Below are 13,680 nucleotides of genomic sequence, written 5' to 3'. Positions count from 1 at the left end.
TCCAAGAGTTCTATGCTAATATGTGGCAGACTAACAAGCAAAAACTATCGGGAACTGCCTTCTATGAATATCGGACCATGGTCAGAGGAAAGATTGTTCATACCACCCCTGACAAGATCAGAGAGATCTTAAAGCTACCTCAGCTGAAAGATGATCCAGATTCCTTCAACAGGAGAATGATGAGAACAGACAAGGGTCTGGATAAGATTCTAGAGGACATATGTATCCCTGGAGCCAGGTGGACCACCAACATAAAGGGTGTCCCAAATCAACTAAAGAGAGAAGATCTCAAACCAGTCGCCAGAGGATGGCTGGACTTCATTGGGCATTCTCTGTTGCCTACTAGCAACCGTTCTGAAGTCACTGTTAAAAGGGCAGTGATGATCCATTGCATCATGATGGGAAAAGAAGTGGAAGTCCATCAGCTGATCTCAGCTGAACTCTACAAAATTGCTAACAAAAATTCTAAAGAGGCCAGGTTGGCTTATCCAAGCGTGATATCGCTGCTCTGCAAGGATGCTGGAGTAAGGATGGGAATAACTGAGTACATCTCAGTTGAGAATCCAATCACCAAGGCATCAATGGAAAAACAACAAGCACAGGATGATCCCATCAAAAAGAAAACGCAGGAATTTCTCCCAGAAATCCCTCAATCTGAATATTGGGAGTATCTTGAGACGTCTGTTACCAAGATACGGGAAGCTATGGAACAAATCATAAAAGAACAAAAAGAACACAGTCAAATTCTTACCTATATGTTTAAAGAACAAGAGGAGCAAGGGCGTGACTTAAGGGACTTGAAGCGCCAGAAGTTATCTCTTGCAGGACCAAGCACCCCAAAGATCAGAGGAACCCCCGTTCTCCCAGAATAAAGGTTGTTAATTTCCAATTTCTGCCTTAATTTTGTGATAGTGTCCTTATAGAAGTTTACCTTAGGAGTCATATAGTAGTAATTAGTGTCTATTTTGATTTTATCTCCAATTAAGCTATAGTTTATTTTTTTCATCATCAGCAAACATGAATAAAGTAGTAGATCTTTTGAATAAGAGGCAATATAATTTCGAGTTTTAATAAGAGAAATTCTAATTAGTTAAATGTGGTGGCAATGCTTTCTGTCTTCTGAATGAATGCTTGAACAGTGCATATGTCTTTTGAATTTGTTGCTTAAGACTGTTAAATATGTTGGCTCTTGAAAGAATGATGAACATGAGACATGTTATTGATAATCTGAAAAATCATAAAAATGATTCTTGAAGCAAGAAAAAGCAGCAAAAAAAAAAAAAGAGAGAGAGAAAAGAAAAGCAGGAAAAACCAATAGCCCTTAAAACCAAAAGGCAAGGGTAATAAAAAGGATTCCAAGGCTTTGAGCATCAGTGGATAGGAGGGCCTAAGGGAATAAAATCCTGGCCTAAGCGGCTAAACCGAGCTGTCCCTAACCATGTGCTTGTGGCGTGAAGGTGTCAAGTGAAAAGTTGAGACTGAGCGGTTAAAGTCAAGGTCCAAAGCAGAAAGAAGAGTGTGCTTAAGAACTCTGGATACCTCTAATTGGGGACTTTATCAAAGCTGAGTCACAATCCAAAGGGTTCACCCAATTATGTGTCTGTGGCATTTATGTATCCGGTGGTAATACTGGAAAACAAAGTGCTTAGGGCCACGGCCAAGGCTCATGAAATAGTTGTGTTCAAGAATCATCATACTGAAATAGGAGAATCAATAACACTATCTGAATTCTAAGTTCTTATAGATGCCAATCACTCTGAGCTTCAATGGATAAAGTGAGATGCCAAAACTGTTCGGAAGCAAAAAGCTGCTAGTCCCGCTCATCTAATTAGAATCTGAGCTTCACTCAAAAACTCTGAGATATTATTGCTTCTCAACCTATTAGTCTTCTATTTTATTTGTCTAGTTGCTTGAGGACAAGCAACAGTTTAAGTTTGGTGTTGTGATGAGCGGATATTTTATACGCTTTTTGGAGTTAATTTCATTTAGTTTTTAGTATGTTTTAGTTAGTTTTTAGTTTATTTTCATTAGTTTTTAGGAAAAATTCATATTTCTGGACTTTACTATGAGTTGTATGTTTTTCTGTAATTTCAGGTATTTTTCTGGCTGAAATTGAAGGAGCTGAGCAAAAATCTGATGTCCCATTTCGTATTTTCCTCGTCGTTTTTGATTTTGCGATGGAGTTTTTGATCTTCTTTTTGGAGAAAGTTTGGGTCTTTCTGTTTTTATCATGCTTGACTTTGTTGCATGCTTTGGGATTTCTTCATTTTCTGCATGATTGCCTTTGCTTAATGCTTTTAGGGTTTTCGCATGCTATCGCCTTTCCTGTTTTGTGCTTTCGATGGTGGTTTTCGCCTAATTCTGAGAAAGGTTGTGCCTTTGGTGATTTTCTGTTTGGCATTGTTGACGTTTGACAGTGCTTTCGCTGGTAGACTGTAGAAAGATAGTTACTTTGATGACTTTTGCATTTTTTAACTTGATGGACGAAATGCTTGCTGCTTTAGGTCTTCTTTCCTTGTTTTGAGAGATACTGGGGTGTAGGTTTTTTCTAGGAATCTTGCTTTGTTATTGCCTCCAAAGGATGCCCCAGGACTTTTGGTTTGAGTCTTGGGGTTTTCCTTTTGTTTATCTGCCCGTCGAGATGTTTTGACCCATGCCCGAGATATTTTTGAGTAATCCGCTCTTCTTTTCTTTTGTAGGATCTTAGTTGACCTCATGTCTTCCCGAAATAACGTCGTAGCGACGCCTTCCCAGGTCCCTGCGGGTATGGCCGATTGGGTGGACTCCATGGTTCTCATGTGTGTCTCACTGGTTAACTCTGAGTTTTGTTCTCAGCTTAGGCAGTTTCACAGCGTCTGTAGTAACTCTGGTGAAGAGAAGAATTATGAGATTGTTCCTCCTTCCTCTGATGAGAGAGTCTGTTTCTCGACTCGAGTTGTTGACAATCGCCCTTTCTTTTATGCTTATGATTTTTTTTTGGTCAACTCGGGGTTACTCTTCCCTTTACTCCATTTGAAATTGACTTGTTATGGTCTTGTAATGTTGCCCCTTCTCAACTTCACCCCAACTCCTGGGGTTTTATTAAAATCTTCCAATTGTTGTGTGATAGTTTTGGTATTCCAGCTTTCCAATCTCTCTTTTTCTACTTGTTTGTCTTGACTAAGCCTGGTGTGGTGAAAAAGAAGTCAGCTTGGGTCTCCTTCCGTTCTACCCAAGGAAAGAAAGTTTTTTCCATGTTTGACGAATCGTTTCGGGATTTTAAAAACTATTTTTTCAAGGTCCGAGCTGTTGAAGGATCTCGGCCCTTTTTCTTGGATGAAAATGATGAGCCCGCCTTTCCCCTAGAGTGGCAGAAGGATGTTAGGGTCTCCAGGTACTCTTGGGACATCTTGGATGAGGCTGAGCGAGCCTTTGTGACTATTTTAGAGGAGCGTTGGGGTCAGCCTCCCCATCTTGACACAAAGAAGTTTCTAACCAATCCTTCTCTTCTTCAATCTGAACTGGGTATCTTGTGTTTCCTTTGCTGTTTGTCTTACGATGCTTCTAGCTGTATTTTCAACTTGTTTGATCTGTAGCTTGACTTCTATTTTATTTGCAGAGACAATGAAGAACAATGAGTCTATAAAAGCTTTTAAGAGGGCATAGAAGGCGACTGCTGCCAGGAATGTTGTCGCTCGGGCTGCTGGGGAGGGGTCCTCCCAGCCCCGGGAGAAGCCGGCCATGCCGAGCTCTCCTGGGGTGAAGAAGGCGATCCCGGTACCTCGGGTTCGTTTGGTGGATCCTCCTTCTTCTTCTGCGATTCCATCCACCGCTCCTCCGAGTAAAAAGCAAAAGACTTCTGAGCCTTTCGACCTCAACACTCCTGATTTCAATGCCATTGAGTTTATAGATCAACAAATTGGGCCATATGGTACCATTCCTATGGATGATGTGTCCATTCTCCATCATTTGGAGTTTATGGCTCAGAATCATGTGAGGATGGCCTTTATGTCAGCTGCACTTCATCGCACTGCCCAGAATCTTCCTCTCCATGCTACCAAGGTGTTTATGGAGGAGGCGAAACGAGAGTTTGACTGGATGAAGGGTTTGAAGGAGGAGCTCGAGGTAAAGGTGGTCAAATTGGAGAAGGACCTCGAAAATGAGAAGGCGAGTTCCGAGGCGCTGGCTGCTTCCTTGAGGTTGGCTGAGGATGCGGCCATGATGCACAAGGACAGCTATGTGACTTCCTATAGGGAGGGGAGGCGCCTGAGGGAAGAACTCGACAATACCCGGGAGGATTATGCTGAGCTCCAAAGTCATCTTGTTGGCAGCGTAACTGCTGCTTACGAGAACTTGAAAGAGCAAGTTCGAATTATTGCTCCCGAGGCCGATCTTACCCTTTTTAGCTTGGATAATGTTGTCAGAGATGGCAAGATTGTCCCTGATGATGAGGGTGATGATGATGAAGTTGTTCCTCCCCTTGTGTCTTCCACCAAAGCGCCGACTTCTTCCGCTCCTCCTGTTGTACCTGACCTGGATTGCCAGATCCTGAATCGGGAGGATGGGACTGTTGATGCGGTGCCGCTTCAAACTCGCCCTCCTTCTCCTGGTCCTGATGTCGCCAAGAAAGCTCATGATGCTGCCGAGAAAACTTCTGATGTTTGTTGATTGTAGTTGGCCCGGCTTGTGGGCGTTTTTTGGAACTTTATTAAGATGTTGACTTTTTAGTTGCTTTCCTAGCAACTTTTTATTTAAAAAAACAGACAAGTAGCTTGCTACCCTTTGGGTAGTCAGTGTTAGTGACCCTTCAAGGCCTTTATAACTTTATATAATTTGGTTTTCTTGCTTTGCGTGTGTTCTTTACTGCCTTGCGTTGGTCCCCTGATAGACTCTTTTTTGTAATCCTCTTTCTCAGACCTTCGTGAGGTCTCTTTCAGGGATTGCTTGGATTTTTGTAGTGGATCGACCTCGTTGGGTCGACTTCCTCTAAGCTATTTCATAATCCTCTTTTTTGGACCTTGGTTAGGTCTCTTTCAGGGATTACTTTTATAATTAGGTCGATCTCTTCTAAGTTATTTCGTAATCCTCTTTTTTGGACCTTGGTTAGGTCTCTTTCAGGGATTACTTTTATAACTTGTCTTTTGTAAGAGGTTGACTTCGTTAGGTCGATCTCTTCTAAGTTATTTCGTAATCCTCTTTTTTGGACCTTGGTTAGGTCTCTTTCAGGGATTACTTTTATAACTTGTCTTTTGTAGGAGGTCAACTTCGTTAGGTCGATCTCTTCTAAGTTATTTCGTAATCCTCTTTTTTGGACCTTGGTTAGGTCTCTTTCAGGGATTACTTTTATAACTTGTCTTTTGTAGGAGGTCGACTTCGTTAGGTCGATCTCTTCTAAGTTATTTCGTAATGCTCTTTTTTGGACCTTGGTTAGGTCTCTTTCAGGAATTACTTTTATAACTTGTCTTTTGTAGGAGGTCGACTTCGTTAGGTCGATCTCTTCTAAGTTATTTCGTAATCCTCTTTTTTGGACCTTAGTTAGGTCTCTTTCAGGGATTACTTTTATAACTTTTTCATCTTGGGCTGACTTTGCTAGGTCGAGCCCTTCTAAGTTAAAGTAATCCTCTTTAATAGGGTTGGCCAGACCTCTTTCCAGGGTTTACTTATAACTTGGGTTGACTTCGTCCGACTTCCGAACGCCGGCCAGTCTTTAAGTTATTTTATTAGCTATCCGTAAGACCTCGTCAGGTTCTTTTTTAGATTGCTTTCTATAACTTCTTACATTATTCTGTGTTCATCTTTGCCGATTTGTAGAAAGTGGTTGGCATCTCTAGCTCGTCCTTTGGGTGAATCGCGTTTTCACCTTTATCGGACGACTCATCTTTATCGTGGTCGTGCAGTGAAATTATTTTTCACTTTCTGCCGACCTGTAGCTTTATAATCGGACGATGAATACTTCAAATTAATGCGTCTTGAAATCTTTGTAGGACGCCTAGATAAATTTTATTCAAAGAAAAATGCAAATATATACATATGGGAATTTTCTCATCCTCTTACGTTGGGTATGTCTCAACCTGGTGCCTCATTAAAAAACCTTTTCAGGAAAAAGAGGGCATCCACTAATGAGACACTTTACCTTTTCTAACTGTAGTACCTTCTTAGGTTGCAGGCGTGCCATGACCTTGGAAGCTCCCGTCCGTCGAGTTCGGACACTCTGTAGTAGCCCTTCCCGAGTACTTCTATGACTCGGTATGGTCCTTTCCAATTGGCTACCAGCTTTCCCTCTCCGGGTCGAGTTGTTCCGATGTCCTTTTGGATTAAGATGAGGTCGTTTTCAGCGAAACTTCTTGGTACTATCCTTTGGTTATATCTAGAAGCCATTTGGCGTTTTAGCGCTTCTTCTCTAATCCGAGCTCTTTCCTGAACCTCAGGTAGCAGGTCGAGTTCTTCCCTCTGGAGTTGGGAGTTTGCTCCCTCATTATAATGGACTGCCCTATGCGATCCTTCCTCAATTTCTATTGGAATCATTGCCTCCATTCCGTATGTTAGCCGGAATGGGGATTCCTTTGTGGTGGAATGTGGTGTTGTTCGATATGCCCATAGGACTTGTGGGAGTTCCTCTGCCCAGGCTCCCTTCACATCCTGCAATCTCCGTTTTAACCCTGCCAATATGACTTTGTTGGCGGCTTCGGCCTGTCCGTTAGCTTGGGGGTGTTCGACAGAGGTGTACTGGTGCTTTATATACAAATCGGCTACTAATTTTCTGAAGCCCGTATCTGTGAATTGGGTGCCATTGTCTGTGGTTATTGAGTACGGGACCCCAAATCTTGTGACAATGTTTCTGTATAAGAATTTTCGGCTTCTTTGGGCAGTGGCATTGGCTAATGGTTCTGCTTCGATCCACTTTGTAAAGTAATCTACCCCTACTATGAGGAATTTAACTTGCCCTGATCCCTGGGGAAAGGGGCCGAGAAGGTCGAGTCCCCATTTCGTAAAAGGCCTAGGGACAGTCACGCTGATGAGTTCTTCTGGCGGGGCGATGTGGAAATTGGCATGTTTCTGACATGGTGGACATGTCTTTACAAATTCTGTAGATTCTTTCTGTAAAGTTGGCCAGTAAAACCCTGCCCGGAGTATCTTTTTGGCAAGAGCCCGTGCTCCGAGATGATTGCCGCAAATGCCGCTGTGTACCTCTTCTAACACTTCCCTGGTGTGGGAGGTCGGCACACATTTTAGTAATGGTACCGAGATCCCTCTTTTGTATAGGATGTTGTTTATGATGGTGTAATACTGTGCCTCCCTTTTTAGCTTTTTTGCTTCCTTGTCTTCTGCGGGGAGTGTTCCTGTTTTGAGGTAGTTAATTATGGGGATCATCCATCCTTGGTCCTGGCCCGTTATGGTTAGGACTTTTTTTGTTTCCGAGATTGAGGGATTCTGTAGCATTTCCTGGATGAGGCTTCTATTATTGCCCCCTGGTTTGGTGCTGGCCAATTTTGAGAGTGCGTCAGCTCGAACATTTTGCTCACGGGGTATGTGGCAGATCTTGTATTCCCCGATTCGTTCGAGTTGTTGCTTGGTCTTATCCAGATATCTTTTTATGGTGGGATCTTTGGCTTGGTAGCTCCCTGCTATCTGTGATGTGACCACTTGCGAATCACTATAAATGTTAAGTTTTAGAGCTCCCACCTCTTCAGCCAGTTTTAGACCAGCTAGCAATGCTTCGTATTCCGCCTGGTTATTTGAAGCCGGGAATCCGAACTTGAGGGAGAGCTCAATTTGGGTTCCCTGGTTGCTTTCTATTATAATTCCTGCGCCACTTCCCGTTTTATTTGAAGAACCATCCACATACAGATTCCACTCTATGGGGGCTTCTAGGGCATCTGTGAATTCGGCGATAAAATCGGCCAGGTATTGTGATTTGATGGCGGTCCGAGCTTCATATTGGAGGTCAAATTCTGACAGCTCGACTGCCCATTGTAGAATTTTGCCTGCTAAATCTGTTTTCTACAGTATTCCCTTTAAGGGCTGATTAGTTCGAACTTTAATGGTGTGGGCCTGGAAGTAGGGGCAGAGTCACCGAGATGTTAAAACGAGAGTGTAAGCAAATTTTTCTATTTTCTGATAGTTCAGCTCGGATCCCTGCAGTGCTTTGCTAATGAAGTAGACGGGTTGTTGCCCGTTTTCGCTTTCTCGGACCAGTGCTGACGCTACTGCCTTGTCTCATACTGCAAGATATAGTATGAGTGGTTCTCCTTCTTGAGGTCGGGATAGGATAGGTGGCTGTCCTAAGAACTTTTTAAAGTCTTGGAACGTTTGTTCGCATTCGGTCGTCCACTCGAACTGTTTTCCCTTTCTTAAGGTAGCATAGAAGGGGAGAGATCTTATTGCGGCTCCTGCTAAGAATCGGGATAGGGCGGCCAACTTCCCGTTGAGTTGTTGTACTTCTTTTACGCAGGTTGGGCTTTTCATGTTGAGTATGGCCTGGCATTTATCTGGATTTGCTTCAATTCCTTTCTGTGTGAGCATGAAGCCTAAGAATTTGCCTGCTTCTACCGCAAAGGTGCATTTTGCTGGATTGAGTCGCATATTATGCTTCCTGATGGTGTAACACCTGGGCTAGGTCGGTCAATAGTGTCTGTTCGCTTTTTGTTTTAATTAGCATGTCGTCCACATAAACTTCCATGATTTTTCCGATGTGATCCGAGAAGACTTTATTCATCAATCTTTGATAAGTGGCTCCTGCGTTCTTAAGGCCGACAGGCATTACGATGTAGCAGTAGTTCGCCTTTGGCGTTAAAAACGAGGTCTTTTCCTGGTCCGGTGGGTTCATGGGGATTTGGTTGTATCCTGAATACGCGTCCATAATGAGAGATATTTATATCCAGAGGAAGCATCTACCAGGGCGTCAATACTCGGGAGTGGGTATGGGTCTTTTGGGCAAGCTTTGTTAAGATCTGTGTAATCGGTGCACATTCGCCACTTCCCATTTATTTTTTTTCACCAAAACGACGTTGGCTAGCCATAGTGGGTATTTGACTTCTCTTATAAATCCAGCTTCCAGCAGTGCCTGCACTTGCTCTTCCACAGCTTGGGATCACTCTGGCCCGAGTTTTCTTCGTTTCTGCTGGACCGGTCGAGATCCTGGATAAACTGCCAACTTGTGACACATTAGTTTAGGGTTTATGCCTGGCATGTCTGCGGCTTTCCATGCAAAAAGGTCGGCATTATCTCGCAAAAATTGTATTAGCAGTTCTTTTAAATCTCCTTTGAGGATTGTGCCGATATTAGTTATTTTTTCTGAGGTGTCCCCGATCTGAATTTTTTCTATCTTGCCCTCTGGTTGGGGGCGAAACTCTTCTCGTCGTTGAACTCCGCCCAGCTCTATTGTGTGGAACTCTTCTCCTTTGCCCCTGAGGTTGAGGCTCTCGTTGTAACAGCGACGCACCATCCTCTGGTCTGCTTTTATCGTGGCTATCCCTTTTGGAGTTGGGAATTTCATGCATAGGTGTGGGGTCGAGACTATTGCGCCGAGTTGGTTGAGCGTGGTCCGGCCTATGAGAGCATTGTATGCTGAGCTTACATCGACTACAATATAGTCTATTTTGAGGGTCCTGGATTAGTCTCCCTTTCCAAAGGTTGTATGCAGTGGTATGTATCCTAGTGGTCGAACCGGAGTGTCTCCTAGCCCGAACAAACTGTTTGGATATGCTTTAAGTTCTTTTTCTTCTAAGCCGAGTTTATCAAAGGTTGTTTTGAATAAGATGTCGGCAGAACTCCCTTGATCTATTAGCGTCCGATGTAGGTTGGCGTTTGCCAATATGATAGTGATAACCATTGGATCGTCGTGTCCTGTAATGATGCCGGTTGCGTCCTCTTTAGTGAATGTTATTGCCAGGATGTTGAGTGCTCCCTCCTCTCCTTCAACATGGTATACCTCTTTGAGGTATCTTTTACGAGAGGATTTGGAGATCCCTCCTGCTTCAAATCCGCCATGTATCATGTGGACATGTCTTTCTGGCATCCGAGGTGATCGTTTCGCTCGTTCTGTGTCTTCATCCCTTCGTCTCTTTCTTTGTCGTCATCTCGTGTGGCCAGAAATTGGTCTAGTTTTCCTTCTCTTACCAATTTTTCTATGATATTTTTCAAGTCGAAGCATTCGTTGGTGGAGTATCCCCGGACCCGATGATATTCACAATACTCCTTTCGGTTTCCTCCTCCCTTTTTGCCTTTGAGTGGCCGTGCTGGGGGAATTTTTTCCGTATGGCAGACCTCTTTATATATTTCGACCAGGGATGCTCTAAGAGGAGTATAGTTATGGTACTTCTTAATTTTCTCCCCTTCTCTGTCGTCTTTTCTTTTGGATTCTTTGTCTCTGTCACGGAGGGAAGCTCCCGACTTCGAGGACTCTCCTAACCGAGCGTTTTCTTCCATATTGATGTATTTTTCTGCTCGCTCATGTACTTCGTCGAGGGTGGCCGGGTACTTTTTTGATATAGATTGGCTGAAAGGTCCCTCTCGTAGGCCGTTGATGAGTCCATGATTGCGGCCTCCGTGGGTAAGCTTTGTATGTCCATGCATGTTTTGTTGAATCTTTCCATGTAGTTTCGAAGGCTCTCCCGATCTCCTTGTTTGATTCCTAATAAACTGGGGGCATGTTTAGCTTTATCCTTTTGAATGGAAAATCTGGCTAGGAATTTTTTGGCTAAGTCGTCCTTGTGCGGTGTTCGATCTTCCAGACCTGAATCGTGATCGTTGTCATGGTTGTCCGCCATGGTGATGGGATGACTTCCAGGTTCCCCGGCAACGGCGCCAATGTTCCGAGGGTTACCTGAAACTGTAGGTCGATCTCGGACGAGATCTTCTGTATTGGTCGGAGATGACGTGTCCGGCTGGCTGGTGGCGGCCGGGGCTGTTGTGTCCGACTTGTTGGACTGGCTGCACTTCTGATCCTTGGCCACCGGAGGGTGGGGGGTACCTGCAAGAGACTCCGATGCTTAAGTTAGCATGGGTATTAAACAGGTTTTATGTAGAATCAGAGTATGAGTTATACCTGGGTGCTCCAGTGTATTTATAGTGTTGAGATGTGACCTTCGTTGGGTAAGATAAGTTAGTTATCTTATCTTATCTTTATCTTTAGAGTTGAGGTCAGCATATCTTTATTGGAACCGCCCTTATCTCTATAGGCTTAGGCCGCCTTAGGATTTGGGTCGTGTTCCTTTATTTGGGCCTTTTACTGGGCTCTCTTGTTGATTTGGCCGAGCTCTTTGAGACGAGGTCGGATAGTCTGTCCTGAAAAGGTTGGTCGCTTTATCTCGAGTCATCCCAGGTCGGATAGCTCGACCTAGGGTATGAACACATACTAAACTAATTAAAATGTAAAGTGTAGTTAAAAAGCATGTATATTAATTACCTGAAGAATAGGGCCATTATCATCACCTAAGATATTCATGTGTTGTGTGAGAAGCTTCTGAATTGTTTTCTGTTGGCTGAAGAATAAAATTTTAGCCTTCAGCCTCTATCAACCTGCAGCAGGATATTAGCAAGAATGAGTACATGAAACCAGCAAGTATTACCAATGTGGATGGGATAGCTCAAAATAAAAAATTAAATAAAATGCAAAAATAAAGTTAACATTGAACTAATTTGAAATAAGTCAACCAAAGCCAACAAATTTGTAACTTGTAAGTTGTAGAAGAAAACACATTAACCTAAACACATGTTCATCATGCAGAATACTAGCCCAAAATTAATGTCCAACATATGAAATAACAATGAAGTGAAAAAAAGTTAGCAAATGGTCATAACATGTAAAAAGCAGTTATTGAAATTAGCACTTAGTCACTAGTTCAACCACACAGTTGGATCTACTTGAGGTTTTTTCTTTGTAAAATAATCTAAAGCTTCACGATATGTTAAATTTTTTGTTGAAGATGTTCTCCAAGTATTACATATATAAAACCAATAATGACTAGGGATGGCAACGGGTCCCCATGGGGGCGGGGACATGCCCCCCGCCCCCGCCCCCGCCACCCATAATCCGTCCCCGTCCCCGCCCCATCCCCGCGACGGGTAACGGAGACCCCATATCCACCAGGGATCAGAGTCTCCGCGGGTCTCCACGGATTTTTAAAAAAAATAAAAAAATTCAGGAAAAAAGAAAAATTAAAAAGCAGAAAGATAAAGATAATCTACAAATTATCATTACAAGCATACTCTTTATAGCCTTCATAAACTTAAACAGCAACAACTAATATTGTCTCAATTCAATCATCAAACATATTAATAAAATAACCAAAATAAATCTAAATACTAAACTTATTCATCACATTCCAAAAACATAAATCTTAAGCCTTTCTTTCATCACATAATGGCAGTGATAGTAGCTTTTGAGTTGTTTGAATCTGCATAAAAAAATCGAAGGTTACATAATTTTAAACATTCAATCCCAGTTTCTTCTAACTACTACATTATTAAAAAACAAACAGAGGCCCATATATGAGGTACAATCACAAGATACTTCTATGAAATTCAAAGAAAATCACAGAAACCACAAGATAATTAATGAAAAATGCTTCAAGGTAAATGAAATCTAAGGTTGACTTACCGGAAAAAAGAACGGCGAACGGAAAAAGGATCTTGCTAGACGCTGAGATGGAGACCGGACTGCCTCTGTTGAAGACAAAGACGATAACAGGGAACAATGCCCCTGCCGTAGACGAAGATGGCAACGACAAAGAACGATTGTGCCTCTGCCGAAGAGAAGGAGACAAGACTCGCGACGACGCAGACATTTCAAGCTCCTCCCGGTGACCTTGAGAGGGAGAGGTGGAAGCTGTGAGAGGGGACAAGGCTCGCGACGACGCAGACGGCGGTGAGAGTGGAGGAGGGTGGCGAAGAGAGGGAAAGTGGAGGAGGGTGGTGAAGAGAAGAAGAGGATCTGAGAGGGACCAAGAAGGAGAGGCCGAGAGGGAGAGGATTTGAGTTCTGAGAAGGAGAGTGAGTAGTGGCGGCTGAGAGAAAAGAAAGGGTATGGCTTAGGGTTTCTTATAAATGATATATATATATATATATATATATATATATATATTATAAAAAATATTAAATACTAATAATCTCATTTATATTTAAAAAGTTAAGCTTAACTTTAGTAATTAAATAATTAGATTATTATTAATTATTATTAATATTTATTTTGAATTTATATAATACAATTAGTTTTATTATTGTATTAATATTTAATAATATAAATATTTTTTACATATAATTTTTTTTGAAGCGTGGGGACAAATAAATTATTATAATGGAGGCAATTCTCTGCACATATATATACTTGCTATTAGTTTTTTGAAAGTTCAATGGGGCAATTGCCCTACACCCCTACACATAAATTCGTTCCTGTTTATAGATATATCTCTTGAATGTGTCTTTTTATATATGCATTTAAAATATAATAATTAATTATTATTGACAATAAATTGACAGATAATATATTGATATCTTATACTTTTTCTTTCGTTAATAATCTCTCTCTTGAATTAACAGAATATATCTACGTAGTATATTAATTAATTGATTTATCTATTAAGTATCGATTAAAATTGATTTTATTAAAAATTTCGTTGTCTTTTAGGATAATTATCAGAAGTTATTTATAATTTTTTTCTCTATTTTTCATTATTTTTTTATATACCTTCACTAAATTAA

This window comes from Arachis ipaensis, chromosome B03, assembly GCF_000816755.2.
Source record: "Arachis ipaensis cultivar K30076 chromosome B03, Araip1.1, whole genome shotgun sequence".
Classification (NCBI taxonomy): Eukaryota; Viridiplantae; Streptophyta; class Magnoliopsida; order Fabales; family Fabaceae; genus Arachis; species Arachis ipaensis.
Note: the sequence above shows the minus strand (reverse complement) of the source record.